Source organism: Pan paniscus, chromosome 15 (assembly GCF_029289425.2).
Source record: "Pan paniscus chromosome 15, NHGRI_mPanPan1-v2.0_pri, whole genome shotgun sequence".
In the NCBI taxonomy this organism is placed as follows: domain Eukaryota; kingdom Metazoa; phylum Chordata; class Mammalia; order Primates; family Hominidae; genus Pan; species Pan paniscus.
The window spans coordinates 45,204,714-45,228,762 of NC_073264.2; the positions used below are offsets into that span (position 1 = coordinate 45,204,714).

At 33.6% G+C, this 24,049-nt stretch overlaps 1 long non-coding RNA gene across 1 annotated transcript in view; it reads right to left on the reverse strand.

Annotated features, from left to right (window-relative positions):
• LOC134729017 (uncharacterized) overlaps window positions 1-24,049 on the reverse strand; it is a 405,488-nt gene that overhangs the window by 52,757 nt on the left and 328,682 nt on the right. The window contains exon 2 of the long non-coding RNA XR_010109850.1: window positions 6,559-6,683. This is a non-coding gene — a long non-coding RNA (uncharacterized LOC134729017). The remainder of the gene's footprint in view (window positions 1-6,558; window positions 6,684-24,049) is intronic.

A 24,049-nucleotide genomic window follows, 5' to 3' on the forward strand; every position in this document is an offset into this window, starting at 1 on the left:
CTGTGAAAAATGTAGTTAAATCTTCATGAAAAATTATCTTAATGTCTTCAATCAAAATTGCATCTTCATTTTCTTTATGCTTGCATTTGTGGAAAATAAATGAGCCAGTGAATTGCTGTATTCCTAAAGTGCATACCTTTAAAAGAGTAACACATTATTATCTGATTGATTTTGTTCCAGGTAATTATGTGGAAATGGTTATCATGAGATATAAAAAGCAAATGGTTTTCTTTTTTGAATCATGTCTGTATCAAAAATGTTTTAAAATTTATAGAAAAGATGCCACAACTATATTATCAATTTATGAAAACTAAAGAAACATTAAAAAGTGAGAATTCTCATGTGATGTTATGATTATTTACAACTGAAATAGTAATTCAACTTTAAAATTAACTATACAGAAAATATTCTGAAATCAAAAATTTCAAAAGATGCTTAATAATATATCAAGAGGTTGACCATATGCTATAATTATTCCATTTATATTTTGGTGCTTACTATAAATAGACTTTAGATGATTATTGCAGATTATATTTCAAATAATCTACCTTAAAATACTGTCAATTATGAAACTCGTATGCAGCCAAATGCAAATTTTTTTTGAGAGAGAGAGTCTCGCTCTGTTGCCCAGGCTGGAGTACAGTGGCATGATCTCGGCTCTCTGCAGCCTCTGCCTCCAGGGTTCCAGCGATTCTCCTGCCTCAGCCTCCAGAGCAACTGGGACCACAGGTTTGTACCACCATGCTCGTCTAATTTTTTGTACCAAATGCAATTTTCTAATTTACATATGCACTCAGCTCTATTTGGGTATATGTAATGGCATTTACAAAGACTTAATATGACATTCTCTATGTGCTAGGTAATGTGGTAATTGAAAGGATCAATGTTATTTCATTTAATTCTTGCAATAGGCCTGTAAATGAAAAACCTTAATTGCAAAGCAGTTTAATAACTTGCCTAAAGTCAAATAATTTGTACATAATTTGAAATTGTTTTCTGACTAAAAATCACACAATTTTTAAGATACTTCATATTTATACGTACATTATATATATAAAACACATACAAGGAACAATTTAATTTATCCAGCATCAAAGATATTTCCTATAAAATTATTTTGTAGAAATACAATCTAAACTTTTAAGATTGGAGTGTTATTGAGTTTTACAACTTTTGTGGAAAAGCTTTAACAAATACATTGATTGCTCTTTTACATCTCTATAAATTGTGGATAATAAAATACATGTTTATTTAAATTTTTTATCCTCAGGGTCATCAGTTTTTGTAGACAGCAGTAACTTAGTCATGTATTTAGAGATATTGACTGTCTGTTTGGCCTTACTCTAGGGGGACTTGGACTATTATGCCTTTTTATTTTAACTTTAATTATTAGATGGCTCAATGGCTATGGCTTTTTGTTGTCAGTGTACCTGCTTGTTGGGATGCTTCATTGTCATGTGTATAACTGATGTGTTGGATTTTTTTATTACACAGAAACATGATTTCACCTGGTATCTTAAAATTGCATATAATATTTATATTAACTAGCTCTGCATTGAGTGTCTAAACTTCTCTTAAATGAAACTATTCTAGTTCAAGGTATGCAAGGCCATTTTCACATTCATTTTAAGTGCTCATTCAATTATTCATTCAAAAATATTAAAGGGCAATTACTATGTGAAAGAAACATACTCAGGGACTGAGGAGTCAGCAGTGGATAAAAAGAGCAGTGGTCCATGCCCCTAGAAGTTCAAATTCTATTGGGAGAAAGAGACAAAGAAAATATTTTATTAAAAAATAAAACATATTGTGTTTAATACTGACAAATACTATAAAGAAAATTGCATAATAAGGAAGAATAGGAAATTCCAGGGGGACCTGGGATATGCAATTTTAGATGAAGTGATTAGAGAAGGCCAGACTGAAGGATATCTGAATAAAGAGCTGAATAAAGGTATGCTGGAATGAGTGTGTCTTTCCTTAGTTACACTTCTCAGCCCTCTTTTGCTCTGCTGTATATGCAAGGCATTCTGATCTAGACCAGCAGCATCTAGCTAGGTTTGGCTAAAGGAGAGCATTGAAAACTAAGGGGAAGAAAGAAGCCAGAGTGTTCCCTTTTGCCCACCTATGTTTTGGGCAGTGCCTCTAGCATTGCTTTGCCTCTGGCTCTTTTACTGAATGGGGTAACTGTGGTTCCAACATTTTCTTCTTGACCCCAGATCTTACAGTCTGATAATATTGTCTCTTTCTTTTGGCAATGAAAGAAAGAGGTAGATAGCTCCCTACTGTTTTAAATTCATGTGTATTTAGTACTCCCAGCAGGAGATAGCAAATACCATGTGTTAAATCTGCTATTTCCAAATATTTAAAATGCCTGCTTTAAATACTTAAAAATTGTGAATCAATATTTGGAACTTGACTAGTATAGAAGTTGAAAGAGCAAAACTCACATTCATCTAGGTAAAGATCATCATGGACCGTGGAAACATCAAGTCTGACAGTCTGGGGGAAACTGCCTGGAGTATTCAGGACACAGTGAAAGGACAGTGTGGCTGCCATCGAGAAGGAAAAATTGAGTCCAGAGATGGTAGTAGATGGGTCAGAGAAATCAGCTAAATCTGACTTCAGCTTTTACTCTAAAAGAGAAGGGAAGTTACTGAAGACTTCTTAACTGAGAAGTGAGTGATCTAACTTTTGTTTTATTGTAACCATTCTTCCTGAAAAGGACAATGAAAGAAGAAATAAGACAGGTTTAGAAGGTATTAAACTTTGATTTTGTATCCAGAGATTTTGCTGAAGTTGCTCATCAGCTTAAGGAGATTTGGAGCTGAGATAGTGGGTTTTCTAAGTACACAATCATGTCATCTGCAAACAGGACAATTTGACTTTCTCTCTTCCTATTTGAATACACTTTATTTATTTCTCCTGCCTGATTGCCCTGAACAGAATTTCCAATACTATGTTGAATAGAAGTGGTGAGAGAGGCCATTCTTGTCTTGTGCCAGTTTTCAAAGGGAATGTTTCCAGTTTTTTCCCATTCAGTATGATATTGGCTGTGGGTCTGTCATAAATAGCCTTATTATTTTGAGATACATTCCACTGATACTTAGTTTATTGAGAGTTTTTAGCATGAAGCGGTGTTAAATTTTGTCAAAGGCCTTTTCTGCATCTATTGAGATAATCATGTGGTTTTTGTCATTGGTTCTGTTTATGTCATGGATTACATTTATGGATTTGCACATGTTGAACCAGCCTTGCATCCCAGGGATGAAGCCAACTTGATTGAGGTGGATAAGCTTTTTGATGTGCTGCTGGATTCGGTTTGCCAGTATTTTTATTGAGGATTTTCTCATCGATGTTCATCAGGGATATTGGCTTCAAATTTTCTTCTTTTGTTGTGTCTATGCCAGGTTTTGGTATCAGGATGATGCTGATCTCATAAAATGAGTTAGGGAGGATTCTCTCTTTTTCTATTGTTTGGAAGAGTTTCAGAAGTATTGGTACCAGCTCCTCTTTGCCCCTCTGGTAGGATTCAGCTGTGAATCCATCGGGTCCTGGAATTTTTATGGTTGGTAGGCTATTAAATACTGCCTCAATTTCAGAACTTGTTATTCCTCTATTCAGGGATTCGACTTCTTCCTGGTTTAGACTTGGAAGGGTGTATGTGTCCAGGAATTTATCCATTTCTTCTAGATTTTCTAGTTTATTTGTGTAGAGGTGTTTATAGTATTCTCTGATGGTAGTTTGTATTTCTGTGGGATCAGTGGTGGCATCTCCTTTATCATTTTTTATTGTGTCTATTTGATTCTTCTCTCTTTTCTTCTTTATTAGTCTTGCTAGCGGTCTATGAAGTTTGTTGATCTTTTCAAAAAAACAGCTCCTGGATTCATTGATTTTTTGAAGGGTTTTTTGTATCTCTATCTCCTTCAGTTCTGCTCTGATCTTAGTTATTTCTTGCCTTCTGCTAGCTTTTGAAAAATCACAAGCATTCCTACACATCAATAATAGATCAACAGAGAGCCAAATCATGATTGAACTCCCATTCACAATTGCTACAAATAGAATAAAATACCAAGGAATACAACTTACAAGGGATGTGAAGGACCTCTTCAAGGAGAACTACAAACCACTGCTCAAGGAATTAAGAGAGGATACAAACAAATGGAAAAACATTCCATGTTCATGGATAGGAATAATCAATATTGTGAAAATGGCCATACTGCCCAAAGTAATTTATAGATTCAGTGCTGGCCCCATTAAGCTATCATCGACTTTCTTCACATAATTAGAAAAAAGCTACTTTAAATTTCATTTGTAACCAAAAAAGAGCCCACATAGCCAAGACGATCCTAAGCCAAAAGAACAAAGCTGGAGGCATCATGCTACCTGACTTCAAACTATACTACAAGGCTACAGTAACCAAAACAGCATTGTACTGGTACCAAAACAGATACATAGAGCAAAGAAACAGAACAGAAGCCTCAGAAATAACACCACACATCTACAACCATCTGATCTTTGACAAACCTGACAAAAACAAGCAATGGGGAAAGGATTCCCTATTTAATAAATAGTGTTGGGAAAACTGTCTAGCCATACACAGAAAACTGAAACTGGACCCCTTCCTTACACCTTATACAAAAATTAACTCAAGTTGGATTAAAGATTTTAACATAAGACCTAAAGCCATAAAAACTCTAGAAGAAAACCTAGGCAATACCATTCAGGACATAGGCATGGGCAAAGATTTCATGACTAAAATATCAAAAGCAATGGCAACAAAAGCCAAAATTGACAAATGGGATCTAATTAAACTAAAGAGCTTCTGCACAGCAAAAGAAACTATCATCAGGGTGAACAGTCAACCTAGAGAATGGGAGAAAATTTTTGCAATTTATCCATCTGACAAACAGCTATTATCCAAAATCTACAAAGAACTCAAACAAATTTACAAGAAAAAGACAAACAACCCCATTAAAAAGTGGGTGAAGGATATAAATGAACACTTCTCAAAAGAAGGTATGTATGCGGCCAACAAACATATGAAAAAAATGCTCATCATCACTGGTCATTAGAGAAATGCAAATCAAAACCACAATGAGATGTCATCTCACACCAGTTAGAATGGTGATCATTAAAAAGTTAGGAAACAACAGATGCTGGAGAGGATATAGAGAAATAGGAAGGCTTTTACATTGTTGGTGGGAGTGTAAATTAGTTCAACCATTGTGGAAGACAGTGTGGCAATTCCTCAAGGATCTAGAACCAGAAATACTATTTGACCCAGCAATCCCATTACTGGGTGTATACCCAAAGGAATATAAATCATTCTAGTATAAAGACACATTCACACATATGTTTATTGCAGCACTGTTCACAATAGCAAAGACCTGGAACCAACACAAATGCCCATCAATGATAGACTGGATAAAGAAAATGTGGCACATACGCACCATGGAATACTATGCAGCCACAAAAAGGATGAGTTCAAGTCCTTTGCAGGGACATGGATGAAGCTGGAAACCATAATTCTCAGCAAACTAACACAAACACAGAAAACTAAACACTGCACAATCTCACTCATACGTGTGAGTTAAACAATGACAACACATGGACACAGGGAGGGGAACATCACACACACCAGGACCTATTGGGGGTGGGTGTCTGGGGGAGGGATAGCATTAGGAAAAATACTTAATGTAGATGACGGGTTGATGGGTGAAGCAAACCACCATGGCACATGTATATCTATGCAACAAACCTGCACATTCTGCACATGTACCCCAAAACTTAAAGTATAATAAAAAAATTATGTGATAAAAATGGAAAAAAAATTATGTGTTAAAAATGGAAAAAAGGAAGGTTTTAAACTATTTTGGTAAGAAATGATTGTGTCAGGGAAATAACGGTGGTAGTGAGGAGTGCTCAAATCATGGGCAGACTGAGGGCCAAGCCAATGGGATGTGAAGAAGGATTGCATATGTTAAATGAGAATGGGTATGTTAAGTTGCAAAAGCATATTACACATTTATGTTGGGATGTAAGGTATATGAGAATATGAGTTATATGAGCATGAACTCAAGTGAAAAGATCTGCCCTACAGACATAAATTTGGAAATCACATAGGAATAGTATTACGTTGCTGCAAATGTAATTGTGGTTTTCGCCATTACATTTGCACCAACCTAATCTTTTTTAAAGTCATGGAACTTAATGACATCACTAGTGATGACTCTCATTTGTACAGTTTTGAGGTAGCTGAGTTTCTCAATAAATAAAGATTATATCATCTATAGATTAATAATATAAAAATACATTAATTCCTTTTAAACAAAATTATAGAACCTTACATTTTAAATGTGCTTGTTAAATATTCACAATGAGGAGTCATGCATTTATTCCAAGTATTCTGAACATGTCTTTTAAGCAGTTGTTTGTATTATTTAAGTCTCTGTTATCAATCCAGCTCACACTAAGCCAGGACTTTACAAGATAGGCATGGTGCCAAACAGAGCCCCAGGAAAGCACTATTGGGGCTTGAACACTGCCAGGGCTCACCTTTGTTTCTTGCCTCAGAGTCTCCATGTGTGTCTGCTGCATTTCTCCCTTTCACTGCGGGCCAGCTTTTTCCACATGGCAGAAAGTGTATTTGCCGACACTCTTCACCTTTACATCTACGGTTTCTGTGATTCAGAGAAAAAAACATGTCTCACAAAAGCAAGGAAGAGGCAAAGTGCCAGGGAAAAAAAAAATCTGTATATTCAGCATAGTGTTCAAAAACAATTTAACAGTCTTAAGAAAATATATCTTTTTCAGGTTCTTCATTCATTGTTTATATACTGAAAATGAAATTATTAGTTTATCATTTAAAACCTGTAATGATAAAAATAATGGAAGCATTAGAAATTTTCTTTTTATCCAATGTTTTAATAATTCTTTGGACTTTTCCCCAGATCTAATAAAGAGTATTAAGACCGGTGTAACAATTCATCTGCTGGGTATTTGATAAATATACAACAATAAGGGTTAGCATTGATGATATTTAGAAGATAGGGTGATATTCACTTTTCAAGAAAAGAGTATTTATTTTGAAGCCCAATGCTCCATGTCACATTTTAAGATTACTTAGGCAAGTATAGACAAAAGATGACCTTGAAGCTATGGAATATGATGAATTTACCACAGTACGTTGAGATAATACATTATTCAATACTGCATGTGAAAATAGATCTGCGAAATAAGAAAGAGATACATTTCTGTCATTCATTTACTCAATAGGCATTCATTGAGTTGTCTCTTCTGTTCAAAGTATAGCAGTATACCTGTTCTAGAGAAAGAAAAAATAAACTGAAACGATGGCATATTTGTGTAACTCTAACTATTGCAAGGAAAATGAGGCCAGTGCAATTCATTAATCAATCAGATCTATCCAGAATTACTCCCACCACCACCTCAAATAGTCTAACCCCCAGCATTTCTCATGACAACGAATGCTGAAAACAGACACAGCCTTGTTCCTGGTCTTTCCATAATGGCGACTGACCACACAGAACTCAAAGCCACCTTTATAAAATACAAATCTGATCCAGCCACTCTGTGGGTCTCAACTCTCTAATTATTTCCACTCACCCTTAGAATAAAATACAGAATTCTTACCTTGGTGTACACTATCTGATCTCATGCTCACTCTCAGAATCATCTCATTTTCCTACTACTCTTTCTCCCTCTTCCTATGATCCATTCTTTGGTCATTTTGCTTTTCATTACTATTCCAAGCTTGGGGCAACCTGAAGCGTAGAGACTTGCTCTTCTCTCTCCCTGTAATTCTCTTCCTCCACATATCTGCATGGGTCATTCCTATACAGTATTCAGGTCTCTGTTCAGAGGCCACCTTCTCAAAGCTCATTCTAAACCTTCAAATCCCTACCACTTGGTGTACTTTAATTTTCTTCATACCATACACCTCTAATTGGCAATACAGTGTATACTTATTTAGTTGTTTAATATTTTTATCTAAAACTCATGTATGAATTTCTGGGAAGAAGAGATTTTGACTGTTTGCTCTATTTCAGGGCATAGAAATGCTTGGCACATAGGTGATATACAATAAATTATTCTTTAATTCACTACTTTATTAAATGTACCTATGCATACTTCATGTAAATAGACATGAATCCCACTGACACCACTTTCTAGCTCTGAGACCTTGATCAAATAAGATAACTCTCAGTAGCAAAATGATGATAATAATGACATTTATTTTACTTCATATTTAAGTCCTTATAATACTGCCTAGAACATTTGAATATTTATTGAAGGTTATCACGATAATTTTAATTATTATATGTCATTGTTTACATTATAAAAATGTGTTGTTGCATTAATGTAAGGTGAAATGCATGTATATAAAATATGTATAAATATAGTGTCCTCATTACCCTATCAGTATTACATTCCAGACAGAAATGATGTTTTATGGGAAGGCAAAAGTCTGTATTACACAAAAGTTTTACATATAATGACCACAGAGCAATTTTTAAAAATACTACTAGATTTATTCTTTTTTTACAAACTGTAGTTCAAATTCCCACCTAAATCTTAGTACATATCAAAAGATAGTTTCATATTTAATTTTAACTTTAATTTAATTTTAATTTTAATTCATATTGACTTTCTCTAGTAACAATTATTCTTAAATTGCATAACTCTTCTTTCATCTTTTGCTTATCTTCAACATCCAGAGAAATAAATAAAAATGGACAATATTTAAAATAAAATAAAATAAAGTTAAATGTCAATAAGTTTTCTTTTTAAGTTATCTATGGCAGAATAAATCTAAATGGGATTGACCTATTTTGTGCTTGTTGCCCTTAAGGGAAAAAAGATAAAAGACATTAGAGTGTGTCATGTCAGTGTGTGTCTTCAAATCAGTGCACATCAGTCTAACCTCCCACACCTTTCTATGTACAGTTCTCTAAATGGTAACTTATCTTCCAGTGATGGCTTTTTGCACTGTGTTTGAAGTTCTTTTGATGTGTTACTGTATTATTTCATATGGCTCCATCTATGGTATCACATCTATGGAACCACATTAAGAAAAGGTTCTTTTTTCTTCTGCAACAACAACAAAAAAACAGAGTTCAAACATTTATTCACAAGGTTTTGCACTGACCTGGCAATAATACTCAAAGGACTGACTGATTTTGCTTAGACCAATTTTTTCTGGCACGCAGACAAATGTTAAAGTGAAACGCTAAAAAATAGTATGAGTATACTGTGAAAAGGCAGCACAAACAACATCCATATCATTGGTCAATAAAATCTTTGCTGCTATTGCTGATGGGAAAATATTTTTAATACTTAAATTTTTTCAAGTTTAACAAACATAGCTCATGTCCCAGTATTTCCAGTGTGCAGATTACCAGGCACAGTTATAGTATTAGATATGGATTCCCTTCTCATGAATTTTCGTGAGATATGGACAAGATCTTACAAAAGTTGACACCATCAGGGGAATAATTAATCTTAAAGGATGGAGAAGGATATTAACTATGCCCTGTAATACCTACTAGAGAGCCACCAAGAATGTTGGAAGGATTTCTTATCACTAAACACATCACAAGCTATTTAAACTGAAATAACTATTGCTATTAAAAAATAGTTATCTTTTTATTTTACCATTTTACTATGTGCCAGATAAGTGACTATCTTCAGTTTGCTTTACACATTATATTTAATTGCCTTAACAACAATGTTCAATACTTCCATTTACAATTGTCGAAACTGAAGTTCATGGAGCTTATTTATGTTGCTTATGTGGTGAATAGAATTTATGGTAAGGTATATCTAGTTCCAAGGCCATGATTTTTATGACTTAAGTGTACTATCTATTGAAATAGCCTAAAATTTAAACTAATTTCTTTGTTGTGTTAATAATTTAAAATAATAATATTTTAAATAAATTAGAATTATTTTCTGAGCATTATATCATCTGCTACTAGTGGGGGATGATTTATAGCAAAAGAGTTAATATTTGGAAGAATAAATGTAATAAAACTAAGAATGATTTCATTGTTTTATTGAAAGAATTGGAGCCTGTTTCATAAGAAGTCCAAATAGAGTGGGACAGTACAGCATGAACAGACTGACAGCGGCAAAGGTATTATGTGTTCAGGTGGATGAGACAGAACCAGAATTATTAAATGCTCCACACTAGAACCACCTGCTATGAATTGTTAAACTGTACCACTGAAGATTCAACAGAATTGTGAGAATTTCTTAAGTAAGACAGAATATGCAGGAGTCAAATGAAAAATATATAGTCATGCAACTACATAAAACATGTTGATTTATGTTTAATAAAAAAGAAAAATCTACATAAATGTCAGAGACAATATTTACAACAATATGAAACGAAAAACAACGATTCTCTAACAAAGAGATTCTAAAAATTGCAAAAGAATGAAAAATGACCTAGTAGAAAGACGAGCAAGTTATATTAATAGGCAATTCATCTCACCATTACTCAGAAAAGTGTAAATTAAAATAAGAATGAGATACTATCTGTATCCATCGGATTGGGAAATATGAAATGAGTTGTTAACATTCAACAGAGGAAAGGGTTGAGGAAACAAGTGCTGTCACGTGTTACTAGAAGAAATATAAATAGCTTCAACCTCTGGGGAAAATAATCTGGAAGTAGCTATCAAAATTGTATACGCATATAACCTTTAACCCAGGAGTCCTAGTCATCTCTTTTCTTTGTTTCTTTTTACTGTATCATCTTCTGCCACCTAGAGTTCCCAATTTTATCCAAGTTTCCCTACATTTGATCTTTCAACACTGTAGACAACAGGAGAACAAGTTGGCTACAGTAATGTATTCAGAAAAATTGATTGTTTGGGGGCTCAGAGGCTGTAGATGATTTTGATTACACAGGCGGTATCATCAGCATGCCTAGGAGATTGTTTTCTACATGGTTTAGTTGTTTCAATGCAGGTGTAGAGAAGGCAGAGAGTTTGCTCACACATGGTATTTGTTTTGGTTTGGGTTGGTTTGATTTGGTTTAGCTTGGTTTCCCCAAGCAGAAATGAAAGGAGAGAAAGGTAAATGTTAATAGTAATGGTAAGAAAAAAATACAAAACAAATTATAGTATGTTAGCTAGAATCAGAGGAAACTAAAGGGAAAAAGATCCCATGAATAGGGAGAGAGTAGTTGGGATTGTGGGCTAAAAGTGCTCCTGAGGTTAAAGGACAAATGGTTGCAATTGTTGACCATGTACAATATAAGAATAAGAGATCATCATGTGTTAATTATTCCATAACTTCATGTTTTCAATGAAACATTATGAAAGGTCTGGGATTGTCATTGACAATCTCTGACCTGGTAATATGCCCTACAGATCTTACTAGCTCACCAGAATGGGGTTTGGAGCACAAAACACTTCCTGTTTCCTGTGTAAAGTTTTCCAATGAGATTTATATAAAGAAGAAAAATAAAGAAAGAAAAATCGAGTTCTGGAGTATGATTATGAAAGTGAGTAGGGCAAGGTGGGCAAAACTATCATTAGAGGAGGGGCGATCAAGAAACTAAATTACCGTGCTATTGGAAAGACTATTCACAAAAACATCAAAGTCCCTCAGAACTACAAAATTAGAGCGGGCAAGAAGATTGTGAAGCAAAAGTAAAAGACATCAAGGAATACATGAGTTTATCCAAGAGATCATTAGGTGTCAACAACCAGTAGTAGATGTAAAGCCAAGTAATATAAGCCTTATTAAACAAAGTGTTTTATTCTCAATGAGATGGCGATATCTATCATACATTTGATATTACCTTGGTGGACCAGAGAATATGAGGTCATAAAGTTTTAAGCACTATTATAGAGAAAAGTGAATGAGTACAGAAATTAAAATATAATCAGCACATAGAACTAAATGATGACTGAGTTAGTGCTTGTTGAGCGTGAACTGATTTTCACTCTGTTCAGATAGTCTCATTGAAATAAGAAGTTACTATAAAATTGCTAGAAACCAAGGGAAAGAATGTGTAATATTTCTCAGAGGATCAGTTTATTTAAAATTTCCAGACACAGGAGATTTTACTTTATCAAGTAAAATCTGGATACAGATTTTGATTAATCCAAATACAGATTTTGATTTGGATATGAACAATGAAGAGTTTCTAGAGAAGTTCCTGCACAGTGCTGGATTGTGGTTGTGGAAAGCTGAAAGTAGTCATATTAAGGCCGCTTTGGATAAAAGAATTGTGTTCTTCATTGTGAATATCACAGTGGCAACAAACAAACAAAACAACTATCTTATACTGTCATATCATTGTACAATAATTACTCCCATCACACCCTGACAAATGAAATTTTAAAAGGGGATTTAGACACCATGTAGTTTAACTTTCTCACAATCCAGAGATTTTCCTTAAATATACCTATAAGTTTCATGTGACCAGTAACAGATTCTTCCTTGTTCACTGCTATATTCTGATACCTGTCAAAGTTCTTAGCACATTGTAGGCACTTAGTACTTATTTGCTGAATGAACACATTTCTAATGATGTTGCCTGTTTCAAGCAAGTTAGCTGCACAAGTGAATGCTACCATTCTCCATAACTTGAAAGTGTATTTAGGCATGTTACTCCTATTTTGACTTCCAGAGTAGCTGGGAGTGCACACGGTTGAGGACACATTCATTGATCCTTGCAAAGAAACCTCGGGTAGCTATGTTCTAACTTTCAACCTGGTCCCCTCACTCATTTGATGCAGAAGAGTGAGTAAATATACAGATAGGGAACTCATTCCCTCTTGATTCAGCCACTTCCACTAGCCTTTATATGAAGGCTAAATCTATTGCCCTTACCCACCTTCAAAATACTGCCAATATTTTTATGTAATAATATATACAATTCTGTTAATATTTTCATTTCCTAGTCAATGATAACTATAATGTCAGCTCCTAAAATTTTGATTCCACATTCTTTTCATTCTTGAGATGTTAATATGTTGCATTCCTTTTTTGTTCTTCTGTTTCACCTTAAGTACACAAATTTGTATTCTGCAAGCATTTATTTCAGACTTGTTCCCATGTGTGTTTTAACATTTCATGTTGAAAGCTAAAAGTAAGATGTTGTCAAATTCATAATCCCCTAGGGATCTTTTGTTCTTGCCTGTACTTGATAAAGTAAAACTATGCTATTCAATCTAATTTCTTTCTCTAAAAGTTTTTCTAAGTGGCTATAATATTAATTTAAAGTTTCTTCAATAGATTTGGTCCTAAATAAATCACTGAAAACTGCATGAGTTTTTACTACAGACGACTTCCTCCGGAGAAAAAAGAGTACCATGACTACATTCTCTGTATATATAGCAACAGGCTGAGAAAGATTCATGTTTAAAATTCAAGGAGTATGATTGAATTAGAAATATCTATGTTAAAATTTTTTTCAGATGTGGATGTATTGGTTTCCTTTAATCTAATGCTTTTGTTTGTGTTTTTCACCCTATATTTCTGTTTTAGAAAAAAAGTCCTTAAAATTAATCTCCAAAAGAAGTTTTTTGTCCACGGTTTATTTCATTTATTAAATGTGGAAAATGCCAACAAACCTCAATAAACTGATATACAAACTGGACCAGTATCTAAAACATTTTCTTCTATGTCTGCAATTTTAATAACATGTTAGAAAGCAGATAAGAGAATTGAGAAATAATTTGATAACTTAAATGCAAGATTAATGATGATACTAAACAACTAAATATAAATATAGGAACTTGAAGACTATTATCTTTCTTGGCTAGTTATTTATTTATGTTACTCACAAATATTTTTTCTTTACTACATGATTCATCGTTCAATGAAATACAGTAGAGAGTAAATATGAGTATATACCTATTTGAGTTTCATTTTCATTATGTCTATGAAAATTTAAATGTTTCCTAACTAATATAATTAGTCCTATAACTTATTAATCTAAACATTCTACTTCTATTTTTTCCTATTATATTTCATACTCAAAATACCAACAGTCAGTATGGAAAGGAAGGATTTCCCATACTACAGAGGCAAAAATAAAGATACAGCAGATGAAAAGTTTAACTTCATGCTTTTATCTCCTCTATGACTAATATTGAACTAATATAATGCAAGATGAAAAGACATATCTTGATGTCTAAATTAATTCAGTATTGCCTAGCAGTTCTTTTCATAAAACTGGTGAAAAATGTTCCCTCTGGTAACTTTGAATCAGTTTTTTGTAATTAGCATTTAGTTGTGTCCTTAAAAATGAAATTGGCTTCTTTTTGTCTGCCAACACCAATTTTCAGCTCAGCAGCTAAATAATAGGTCTTTTGTGTTAAAGCCAGCAGGTTTGATGTCATGTTGTAATAACTTATGGAAGTTATGTCATTATATTACCCGTGGTAACTAATTTAATTTCTTCTAAATTTAATATTTGTTTATTCATGCATTCAAAATTCTATTTGTACTGACTTATGACAAAGATATAAATATTATGCTGAAAGGCCAAGGATTACTTATTAGAAATAATATTTTCTTTGAAATAAAAAAGCAATCTTTTCTCAATCATTTTTCTAATATACTGAATATCTATGTACAAACTTCCTTCAAAAAATGATAAAAATAAGTTACATGTTAATTTTAAATTTCTATACTATTCATTGACAACATAGCCATCATAAAAAATGCAACTGCATTTATTTCATCTCATTTTACTTCCGTATTTTTAAGATAGGTAAGATAAATACCTATCTTATCTTACATAATAAGATAAACTTGATTTAAATATTCATTCTTTATCTATTTTATTATTAAATCCAGAATATCTGGTTAAGAATACTTATCTTTAACATATTGAGATATTTATCAAGTCATTTACCTTAAAGTTTCACTCAGAAATAAAAAAGAAACTGCAAAATTTTCCAGCTAAATTGTCATCTTTAGAGCATTCAGAATCCCTGAGGAATGAAATTACAAGAACTATCAAGTGTTGTATTTTTGTAGTCACCTCTCTGATAGGCATACAAAACTAACATGAGATGATAACTGCCCTCAGTGTCTAAAATTTAGTTGAGGAGAAAAATCAAAGAAAGTATGAATTAAAACTACACAATTATGACAAAAATAGTTTCAAAAAGGACAGTAAATAGGCACAAATTGTCTTGTTTTATTGAATGTTGGGCTTAGTATCTACCTTAGTCTACTAGAGCGGCCATAACACAATGCCTAACTATGGGTGGTTTAAATAACAGAAATTTATTTCTCACAGTTTTAGAGGCTTGAAAGTATAAGATCAAGTTGCCAGCAAGGTAGCTTTCATTGAGGCCTCTTCTCTTGGCTTGTAGGCAGCTACCATCATGCCACATGACCTCTTCTTTGTGTGCACGTGAATTGCGGGAGACCCCTGGGATCTGTTTCTCTTCTTAAAACGACACCAATTCTATGGGATGAAGGCTTTGCCCTTATGACCTCACTTAATCTTAATTACTTCTTTAAATACCTCTCTCCAAACATAGTCAAATTCGGAATTAGGGCTTCAAAATATGAATTGGAAGATGTGACATAATTCAGCCTATAACAATATCTGAACTTTGACTAATGGAAAAAATCTAAATAAGTCAAAAGAAGAAAAGAAGTATCATCAATAAGGATTAAGAACCATGAAAAGAGTCACATAGGGTAATTATATATTTCCTGAAACCAGATAAATGGCCAGATCTAAAGTATAGAGATGAAAATAAATACTGTAAAATGTTTTCTGAAAGAGTACTGAATATTAAATTGTCTTAAAAATACAGAAAAAAATATTTCAGAGTCTCTCTTCTCTTCCTTTCACACACATATACACATGCACTATCTTCCTTCAGCTCTTTATGTGTTACTAATTACAAAACTTTGGGCCTTACATAATAGTCTTTGGAGGCCGGGCCCCATGTCTCACACCTGTAATCCCTGCACTTTGGGAGGCCAAGGCAGGTGGATCACCTGAGGTCCGGAGTTCGAGACCAGCCTGACCAACATGGAGAAATCCCGTCTCTACTAAAAACACAAAATTAGCCGGGCGTGGTGGCGCATGCCTGTAATCCCAGCTACTCCGGAGGCTGAGGCAGGAGAATGGCTTGAACCCGGGAGGTGGAGGTTGCTGTGAGCCGAGATCACACCACTGCACTCCAGCCTGGGTAACAAGAGCGAAACTCCTTCTCAAAAAAAAAAATAGCCTTTGGAGAATACTAAAATTACATATTGAAATCAGCTGCACAAAGTACTCAGCTAAAGAACGTGACTAAATAAATATTTCAATGTCAGTACTAAATATTCAATAGTTATTAAATGTAGTTGAAAATGGTAATAAGTAGAACTCTGGCTTCTACACAGGCTACTTTAATATGTCATCTCATTATTTGCTGCTGTATTAGAAAAGTAGTTCCTATAGAATACTGTTGTACATAGGAATCTTAGGACTTAAAGAACACCTTGAAAAATTAGATTATTTAGATTTTATCAGATATTAACATCGACACCTAATCAATGTATCTATATTCCTTCTATTATCCGTTTGAGGATAAACACTAAAGCTTTGAATTTTATTTCTGAAAAAAAGGAAACATGATCATGATTTAGACAAATATTAAGAACTTAAAATTTCCTATTAATTTATCAACAATGAGTTTCATGTAATTTATATACATCTACTACAGCTGCTATAACAAAATGGCACAGACTGGGTGAATTAAACAACAGATTTTTAAAAAACAGTTATGCAGACTAGAAGCTTGACATCAAGCTGCTATCAGAGTCAGTTTCTGGTCTCTCTTCCTAGCTTAGAGACAGCCACCTTTTTGTTGTGTCTTTGTGGCAGGCCAGGTCTCCATTAGGAACCAGAGCTCTCGGTCTTTACCAACACTTGCTGTAATTCTGATTAATGTATAAGTTTAACATTAAAGAACTGGAGAAACCAGTGCCTTAGTGCAAAGGGCTGGAAAGTAAAACAAGTCCATTATGACCTCACCTGGGCTTTCTTAGATCCTAAGGTTCACTTAAAATAATGAAGACATTCTTGCACATGTTGTACCAGGATTCACTTTAGATGATATTTTAAGTAATTTTTCCAAGCCTCTGAAGTAATTGTCTAAACCCGGGACCCTAGTCAAAGAATAGATAGAGTAAAACACTTTGGCTTTCAGCTTGTAGGTGTACTGAGTATATATAAGCACTGGAAAAAATTTGTAACTTTTAGTTCGTCTGGTGAGTTACTACAAACTTCTCCCTGTAACCAGTTACAGAAATAAACTCCCTTCTTTCCCAGTCTGTCTGCATCTCATTACTGAACTGAGAGAACAAGCAACTGGACCACTGTTTGGTCTGTGAACATCTTCACATGTTCTTTCCTCTGTGTGTGTGTGAAGAGATATCTCTGGTGTCTCCGCCTCTTTGTATAAAGATCTCAATACTATCAAATTATAGCCCTGCCCTTATTACTGCATTTGGCCATAGTTACCTTTCTAAAGACTCTATCACCAAATACATTTACATTGGGGGTTATGGCTTCAACAAATAAATTTTTGAGGGGCACAATTCAATCCATAACAATCAATACTTAGTTTCAAAGACAGAAAGGTAAGGTCAGTAAGATAATAGAATTATAGCTTTTTAATGTCATCTTCCTCCCCACAAAAATCATCCATTTCGACAACTACCCTTGGATAAGAGTACCTATGAAGTAGTCTAGGAGTTCAGCAGAGAAGTTCTAGGAGATCATGCAAGCAAACAATCCAAAAACAGATGAATTGAAGGAGTAATAAGAATAGTTTTCCTTTACCCATGTCACAGTTTTACCAAGGTACAGCTCAATGCAAAGAGAGAAACACTTGACTATCAATTTATCCCATGAGGGAAAAAGAGTATAGTGAGGAAGTGTCCAGCTCCCTCAGCCATGCAGATGGTACACAAGCAGGCAAGAGAGATGCTGTCCCTTTCTTTCTTGCCTCAACCAGAAAACTGTGCTCCTATGCTGGCCCTCTGAGCTTACCCCTGGATACAGTGAGTGCAAGCATCTCATGCAAACAACCAGCTAAACTCTGCAGGGTTGGGAGAAGGTGTACAAATGAGACTTTCAACACACAACCGTAGGGAAAACAAACAAGAGGATCTCAGCGCCTGGCTTATTTTACAGGACAGAGAGAAAGCCTATAGTCTTAAGAATCTCTCACCTGAATGAAAACAAGAGCTGTGGAGAAGGGATATTCATTAAGAAAAAGTCTGAGAGAACCTCAGAATTCCTAGTCAATTTAATTGATAAGGCTGTTTATCTCCTGAAACTAGGCAATAAAGACTGGAGGAGAAGACTGCATGTTAAATGTAAAATCAGAAAGGCAAAACTTCAAGAAATGAAAAAAAAAATCAGGAAAACATGATACCACCAAAGAAATACAATGATATTCCACTAACCAACCTTAAATAAAGGCAGATATATGAATTGACAAAGAATTTAAAATAATTGTTTTAAGTAAGCTCAGTGAACTATGAGAGAACATAGACAACTCACTGAAATTTTTAAAAAATGAACAAAACAACTAGTTTAATAAAAAGATAAAATCATGTTAAAAATAAATTATGGAGATGAAAAATACAATGAATGAAATAAAAATGTAATAGAGAGCATAAACAACAAACTTGATCAATCTGAATAGAGAATCTGTGAACTTCAAGATAGGTCATTGGAAACTATCCAGTTGAGGATAAAATTTAAAAAGAGGAATTAAAAGGAATGAGCAAAGGCTGTGGGATTTATAGAACACTGTCAAAAGAGGTACATTCATATTATGAGAGTAACAGAAAGAGAAAAAGGGCAGAAAGATTATTTAAATAAGTAATGGCTGTAAACTTTCCAGATTTGGGGAGAAATACGGACTTCAGGTACATGAAGCTCAAAAGTTGCCAAACAAGTTAAACCCAAAAAATACTTCACTAAGACAAATTAAAATCAAAGTGTCCAAAATAAAAGACAAGGAATGAAGTTTGAAAGTAGCATGAGAAAAGCGGCTTCAAACACCAGTAATTAAGACTATCAGCAGACTTCTCAGCAGAAACATTGTAGGCCAGGAGAAAATGGGATGATACATTCAAATTTCTGAAAGAAAAAACACTGCCAACTGAGAATATTTTATTTGCTAAGGGTATCCTCCACAAATGAAGGGGAGATAAAAACTTTTCTATAAAAACAAAAGTTGAGAATGTTCATCACCATCAGACCTGCTTTGCCAAAAACTGCTGAAAAAAAGAGGTCTCTGAGCTGAAATAAAAGGATGCTAATGAGCAGCATGACAAAAAATGAAACCATAAAACTCACTGGTAAAGTTAACAGAGAATTCAGAATATTCTAATTCTGTAGTAGTGATAGCAAATCAATTATAACTTGGTGTAAAGATTAAAAAAACAAAAATAGTTAAAAATTAATACAACTGTAATAATTTATTAATTGGGATGCTATGTACAAAAATGTAAATTATGACATCAAACAAATGTGGGAGGGGAAAAATGTAGTTTTTTATGCCATAAAAGTAATGTTGTTATCAGGTTAAAATAGACCGCTATAAATGTAAGATGTTTTATGTAAGCCTCATTGTTACCAAAACCTATAGCAGTTACACAAAAATAAAGAGAAAGGAAACAAAGGATACCACTACAAAATATTTTCCAATTATAAAGAAAAAAAGAAAAGAAAAAATCTACAAAAAAGCCAAAACACACCTAAAAAATAGCAACAGTATGTCCTTGCCTGTCCACAATTACTTTAAATGTAATTAGATTACTTTCTACAATCAAAGATATAAAACATGCAAAGCCTATTTGCTGTGCCACTTTAGCCTACTGCATCTTGAGATGCAATTTCGGTTACTTGTTCAAGTCCAATTAAACAAAAAAAATACACAACAAATTACATGATGCAGATTTATTACTAACAGATAGAAAGGAAAGGGGCTGTAGAAGCCTAGGATTCATGGTGAACTAGTCCCCCCTGCTTAGGAAAGCTGCCCAGGATAAATGAAATTTCACCTGCACATGCCCCATCTATACTGCAACTGAGAGACCTGAAAAGTGGCCTACTCTAGGATTTATACCCCAGGGAAACTTGATATGCTGAGTGAAATTGTTGTAGGACATTCTTTACTATGAGGAAAAGGAACAAAACCCAACCTCTTCTGGCCAGTTCTTCCTTATCCCAGGATATTGTATTCTCAGCATATTCTGCAGTTTTTGAGAACTTACAGCAAAAAAGGGGAGGGAAGAACTGGATTGGTGCAGGGCTACCAGGAGAACTGAACTGCAGAGTCCTGAATGGATAAATAAAACAAAAACTTACAATATGGTACCTACAAGAGAAATACTTAGGACTTAGGGAAATACATAAACTAATACTGAAGGGATGGAAAAAGACATTCTATGCAAATAAAAACCAAAGAGAGTAGGGATACCTATACTTATACCAGACAGAAGAGACTTTAAGTCTAAAATTGTAAAAAGAGACAAAGAAGATCATTACATAATGATAAAGAAGTCAATTCATCATGAGGCTATAACAATTGTAAATGTATATGCACCTGATATCAGAGTATCTTAATATATGATGCAAATATTAACTGATCAGAAGGCAGAAATAGACAAGAATACCATAACAGTAGAGGATTTCAATTCCTCATTTTCAGCCATGCACAGATTATTGAGACAGAAAATGAATAAGGAAACAGTGGACTTGAGCTACACTTTAGACCAAATGGATTTAACAGATATATACAGAACATTCTATACAACAGCAGTAGAATACAGATTATTCTTAATTATACATGGAACATTATCCAAGATAGATAACACAAAATCTTAAATTTAGGACAAATGAAAGTATATCAAGCCTCTTTACTGATTACAATGTTAGTAGGACAGAAAATGTGCAGTTTTCTGGAAACCAATAACAGGTGGAAATGGAAAATTCACAATTGTGAAAATTAAAAGCACACTACTAAATAACAAATGGACCAATAAATAAAGTAAAACAAAATTTAAAAATATCTTGTGACAAAGGAAAATGAAAACAAAACATTCCATAACTTATGGGATGCAGCATAATCCACAATAATAAGGAAAATTATGGTGATAAAACCTATGTGAAGAAAGAATAAAGATCTCAAAGACACAAACTAACTTTATGTTTCAAAACACTAAAAAAACCAAACTAAGTAAAAAGGAAGAAAACCACAAAGATCAGATCGGAAATAAATGCGGAAGAGACCAGAAAAAAATGAGATAAATGCAACAAAGAGTTCTGTTTTCATAATAAATAAATAAAATTGACAAACTTTTACCCAGACTAAGAAAACAAGAGAAAGCATTCAAATAAATAAAATTAGAAATAAGAGAGGGGACATTACAACTGATACCACAGAAATACAAAGGATCATAAAACACTACTCTGAATAATTATAGTCCAACAAATTGAAAAACCTAGAAGAAAGGAACAAATTCCTAGAAATACACAACCTACCAAGACTGAAAAATGAAGAAATAGACAATCTGAACAGACTAATAACAAATAAGGCGATTAAATCTGTAAACAAATTCTCCCATTAAAGCCCAAGACCTGATGGCTCCATCTATGAATTTTACCAAATATTTAAGGAATAATTAGTGCCAACACTTCCCAAACTTTTTGAAAAATTGAAGAGGAGAGAATACTCTCCAAACTCATTTTAGGAAACCAGCATTATCCTGATTTAAAAAAAAAGAAAAAGAAAAAAGCGAAAAAGGATAAGAATATCACAAGAAAAGAGAATTACAGGTCAGTATCCCTGAACATATATGCAAAAATCCTCAATGAAATACTAGCAAACCAAATTCAATAGTACATAAAAAGAATTATTCACCATGATCAAGTAGAATTTATCCCTGTGGTACAAGGATGATTCAACTCACCCTTACCACATCTTTTCAACATAGTGTCAGAAGTCATAGTAAGAGAAAGAGATTAAAGGCATCCAAATCAGAAAGAAAGAAGTAAAATTGTCTGTGTTTGCAGATGAGACGACATGATCAGAAACCCTAAGATTTCACAAAAAATACCCCGTTATAACTAATTAAAAAACTCAGTAAAGCTGCAGGATACAAACATCAACATACAAAAATCAATAACATTTCTATACACAAAGAACTATCCAAAAGCTAATGGAGAAAATAGTCCCATGTATAACAACATTTAAAAAACTACTTAGGAATAAATTTAAACAATGAAATGAAAAATCTGTACACTGAAAACTATAAAATATTGATGAAGGAAATTTTTAAAGACAAATAAATGGAAAGCTATTCAGTATTCATGGATCAGAAGACTTCATATTGTCAAAATGTCTGTACTATCCAAAGAGGTCACAGATCCCATGCAATTCCTATCAAATTCCAATGACATATTTTACAGAAATAGAAAAGACAATTCTCAATTTTGTATGGACCCACAAATGACAGAAAGAGCTAAAGTAATCTTGACTAAAATAGACAAAGCTGGAGACATCATACTTCCTGATTTCAAAGTATTCTACAAAGCTATAGGAATTAAAGCAGCATGGTACTTCCATAAAAACAGACACATAGATAAATGGAACAGAATAGAAAGCCCAGAAGTAAGCCCATGCATATATAGTCAATTGGTCTTTGACAAGGGTACCAAGAATATACAATGAGGAAAGGATAATCTCTTCAATAAATATTGTTGGAGAAATTGAATATCTACATGCAAAAAAATAAAATTGTATCTTTATTTTACATCATTCACAAAAGTCAACATGAAATGGAGTAAACACTTACACATAAGCCTTGGAGCTATGAAACCCTCAGATAAAAACGTGAGGAAAACTTAACATTGGTCTTGGCAATAATTTTTCGGATATGACACCAAAAGCACAGGAAAAAATAAACAAGTGGGACTATATCAAACTAAAATGTTTCTGTACAACAAAAGAAAGAATCAGCAAAATCAAAAGCCAACCTATGGAATGGGAGAATATATTTGCAGATCATATATCTATTATAGGTTAATACTATAATATATGAGAAACAACACAAGTTAATAGCAAGAAACCCTAAAATAACCCAATTTAAAAATGAGGAAAGAACATGAATAGACATTTTTCTAAAGATGTCATATAAATTGTCAATAGATATGTGAAAATTTTTCAACATCGTTAATCATCAAGGGAGTGCAAATCAAAACCACAATGAGATATTACCTTATACCTGTTTGGATGGCTATTATGAAAAGACTTATTTTGGAAATAATGTGGAGAAAATGGAAACCCTATACATTGTTCATGGGCATGTAAATTGGTGCAGACATTGAGGAAGAAAGACAGTATGAAGGTTTTTCAAATATTTAAAATAGAACTACCATATGGTCCAGCAATCCCATTTCTGGATATATATTAAAAGGAAATTAAATCAATATGTAAAAGAGACATCTGCACTCCCAAGTTCACTGCAGTATTATTCACAATATCCAAGATATGGAACCAACCTAAGTGTCCATCACTGGATGGATGAATAAAGAAAAGTTGGTATATATAGACAATGAAATCCTATTCAGCCTTTTAAAACAAGGAAATCCTATCATTTGTAACACAATGAATGAACCTGGAGGACATTATGTTAAATGAAATAAGTCAGGTACAGAAAGGCAAATACCACATAATTGCATAAGTAGAATCTGAGAAAGGCAAATTCATAGAAGCAGAGGATAGAGTGGTTGTTGCTACAGGAATAGGATAAATTAGGAGATTTTGGTCAAAGGCTAAAAAGTTTCAGTTAGACAGAATCAATATGTTCTGGGAAAAAAAATATTTCAGAGAGAAGATACCCTAATTCTTCATTCTTAAAACTACACCCAAAACCAAGGCAGAAGAAAATACATAGAAACGCAGAACTCATTTCTTCTGAAATTCAAAAATATCTGTAACGCCTACACAGAAAAATTAGGAAGAGC